The following is a 4,329-nucleotide window of genomic DNA, read 5'->3' as shown; positions in this document are numbered from 1 at the left end:
GATAATGTAAAGAGTTTTGTAGTACTTAGTTATATTGTAACTATTTGGTTAGTTTGCCAACTAAAAGTATTTGATCTTCCAAATATATGCCCTTATATTGTTATTTATTGCTTCAATACCAAAGTATATTTCCAATAACTCAATATATTTTAAACCCTTTTTGGTAATTCATGAAGTGTGTACCATGACTATTTCTATGTCTTATTTTTCTCCCTATATTTTTTTTTTACGTAGGTTGACACATCCAACTTAGTAAATATAATAAACTTTGAGTCCTTTGAAAATGTTTGAAAAGTTGTTGATGGTTTTGATGTCATCTAATAGAAATAGTTATGCACAAAGATAATTTAAAATGGTGATTTTGGAGAACTCATTAGGTACTGGCAGAGTACTCCGTCGAACATATTTTCTTAGTAATTCTAAAATTACCATTAAATTCTCCTGATCTAATTTTTAGTATTTTTTTTTTATTTTGAATGTATTAATAGGTTTAATGATCTAACATAATTATACAATAGAAAATAAATTTTAAAATGGATCCTTCAAATAAATATTAGCGAGAAGGAACAAAATTATTAAATACATCGTTGCACTGAGATATAATTTAATTATTTAAATTTAGCTAATTCTAATTTGCTTAGGCTATAGCATAGTTATTATACCGTAAATTTAGAAAATATTCCACTTAGATTAAGAAAAATGAAAGAAAATATCATTTCGCATTTTTTGAAAGGAGAAAAAAATAATTAATTTTTCATATATCTTTTAAATATTTTGAATTGTCAAGTATTGAGATTTATAGTACTTTTTACATAGTTTTCAAAAATGTAAATTTTATTCCCACAAAACTTATTAAAGATTCTATGCCCAAGGTTCACGATAAAAAATTAAACTGTTTGACTCTGAAAATTCAAATCTTGTTACATAAATTGGGACTAAGAGAGTACTTTATTACCTAGATCTTGGGCCCGGGGCTTCTTGAGACTAGTATATATAGACACACACATATATATAATTTAATGATTATACATTAATTAATTAATTAACACTGCATACTGAGTAAAATTTGTAAAAACAAAGACTATTGTTTTACATTTTTGTAGGTTGCTGACTTGTTGTGTAAGGTAAAAAATCCATCATTTTTGTTGTTGATTCGTTTACTTGTTTTTGTTTTATATATGGAAAACAATGAATGTATTTGGATATTGTTTTGGAAGCACTGGGTTTAATTTGTATGTTGAAGGAATTGTTTTGCAGAGCCTTAAGGTTGTTTTTTCTTTTGGGAAACAAAAAATGGCTTCTTAAAGAAAAAAAAATTGTTTTTAATTTCAATTTAGACTAAACATAAAATTAGTTTTATAGGACAAGATCTAAACGGCTAACTATAGTTGACATCAATTTTCATTTTAACACTAACTAAACATATTTCTTATTAGATCTTGATGTATATAAAATATGTCTATTGAAGTTGAACTCAATATGCTGATAGGATAAGGAGTTTGGAAACAACTTAATTCTCTCAACTCAGCTGTAATATTTTTTTGAAGATGAATAAAATGCTATGTTGTTTTTTTTTTTCTGAAAAAAACAAAAAAACACTTTCAACTATTTAAATTTCCAACTTTTTATTTTTGCTGCGAGATTTGCCAAAAAAAGGGGTGATTCAAAAAAAAAAGAACAAAGCCTGTAAACCAGACAAGATGGTAGAAAACCTTTTTTTTTTGGTATGTTTTTCCTTTCGTATTTGATATTTACTATGAGTTTTCGATTAATTTTGATTCACACCAATAAGACCATTAAATAAAAGCGCCTATTTGAACATTTTTTTCCCTATTTTCACGATTCAAACTGGAGATGTTTGATTAAGGATAAATGAATTCTATCTATCACATCTCAAACTTTTGGTGGTGATAGACAACTTATTATCTATATCCAATATGCTGCCCATTCCCACTAAACTCTTATCTTATCATTGGACCACTTAAATAATTGTTAATGTCAATGATCACCTAATACCTTAAATTTATTTATCTCATTAAAATAATCACTCTTTGGGACCAAAAACGAAATTTCACCTAATGCCTTTGTGCTTTTGTAAAAATATGAATATAGTACTTGCATCAATTTTAGTAAAATAGATTCTTCCTTTTCTCCCATTTGGGGACTCATCAAATGATAATGTTTTGTAACTACTCTCAACCTTAGACGCCAAACCATCCCTTCTTGTCACTTTGTGTATGTTGGAGACCATTTGTCAAGAATGTTCTGTTCAAAATTAATATATTAAATTAATATTATACTATTTATGATGGATATGTATACATTTTATTACAAGTCAAGTGTAAAACAATATTTTCATGAATTATTCGTTTGTATTGTTTACTTGTTAAAAGAATAAGTTAAGAGTGCTTAATCATAATGAAATATATCTGAATGGAGCAGAATAAATGTAGAAAATTCATAAACAGGACGTTAACAAATTTAGGATTGAATTTAAGTTGATTGACTGACAAGCAAATTAGGTCCGTAGACCAAAACAGGAAAAAAAATGTTTAAACCATTTAACTTTCCAATGGATACTCATTACTCAAGCTCGTGTTGTTTTCGATTTATCCATTTTCATCCTGATAGAAATTAGCCTTCAAAGAAATGCCAACCCCAACACTTCATATTCACAAAAGTTGGAGCTTGTTTCCAACTTCCAAGAGGTTTATCTAAGTATGGATCACTTTATTGTTGAAGTTGAAATGTGCACCGGGTAGTTCCGAAATTCTTAGCATGCATCAAAGCTTTAATGTCATGAGAAATACTACAATGATCACATAACAGGATTCTCTTTAAAATTGTTGCACTTGAATTTCGTAGATCCAACTTTTTTTTGTTTTTTAGTCTCTCACTCGGTATTTGGTATTCGTATTAGGGTCCGATTAAATTTTTATTTACACCGAGAGGTCTCACATTAGAGTAAAGCACTCATCACCAAGACAAATCTATACCTAGAGCTCGAATCTAAAATCCCTCTGGACGTTATTTAAAAATAAAGGAGTACTTATTACTCTAGCATAATCCTTGTAGGTTATACGATACCCATCCATTCAAAATGAAAAGGGTTGAATAAAATCTCGTATTAGGTGTGTGTATTATTAGAATTAAGTCAAAAGAACCAATTGAACTAAGTTGAAATCAAAATACATTTGTTATTTGGTTTGGTTTTCAATTTTTTTGGTAAACGAAAGATTTTAGAATTTTTGTTTCTCCATTCGGTTTTGAATATATATAAATATAAAATTTATGTATAAAAACATATTTAATCCTTGGTTATGATCAATACTAGCATTAAATAATTTTATCCACTATTTTAGCTAAATGATGTATTCTTTTTACACAAGCTTAAGAAAATAATAGTAACTAACTTGTTATGATATTGTTGAATTGAATTATAATGATTCAATTGCAATTTTTTACATTGTAAATATACATAACTTAAAATCCTACTTGTAAATATATTTGTCAACAAAATAACATGTTAAAACTCTTTACATTATCACTATAAAAAACTAATCTCAATTAAAGAAGATCTTAAAGAAACAAAAAAGATATCATATTGTTTCTTTGGTGTAATCATTTGGTATAAAAAAAGTCTCATGATTCGGTTAATTAATTCAAATTGACATCGCGTAAGACATATTTAGTTACTAAATATTTTTTCTATTTTCAAAATTCAAACCTAAAATATATAACATTCATCTTAATATTAATATGAGCAGTTAAAAATCACCACTCCCGTTAGTGGTTAAAAGTCATGATATACCAAAGCATGGACTAGAAACATAAAAATTTACTGGTACGAAATGTTGCACCAATCCAATAAATACATTTTATGTGTTTCTCTTTTGATTAGGTATATATAAGTTGTTAGGGGTTAATTGATTTGTGGACTAAATTATGATTCTTGAATTAATTTATCCCACCTAGAATTTGGAATAAAGTGAAATATTTAAGAATTACATTTAAGATTAAATTTGATTGACGGTATAAATTGATGTCAAATATAAAGAGATATCCCAAAATTAAATTTGGAATTAACATTAGAGATTCTGAAATATCGGACTAACAAACACACTGGAAATGACAAAATGGGGGGATGGTGCTTAGCTGTTAAGGATAGTGGTGGCATTTCCGAAGTTAAAGGCATGTGGTAAGGGTGAAATTACGTAACGGTCAGAGTGGAAATGGATCTCAACGGGGAGTCCAGCTAATACTCAAACACACCCTTTTCACTTCACTTTCACTGCTCCCATACATTAACATAAAGGAGTATTACAACAC

Source organism: Lycium barbarum, chromosome 4 (assembly GCF_019175385.1).
Source record: "Lycium barbarum isolate Lr01 chromosome 4, ASM1917538v2, whole genome shotgun sequence".
In the NCBI taxonomy this organism is placed as follows: Eukaryota; Viridiplantae; Streptophyta; class Magnoliopsida; order Solanales; family Solanaceae; genus Lycium; species Lycium barbarum.
Note: the sequence above shows the minus strand (reverse complement) of the source record.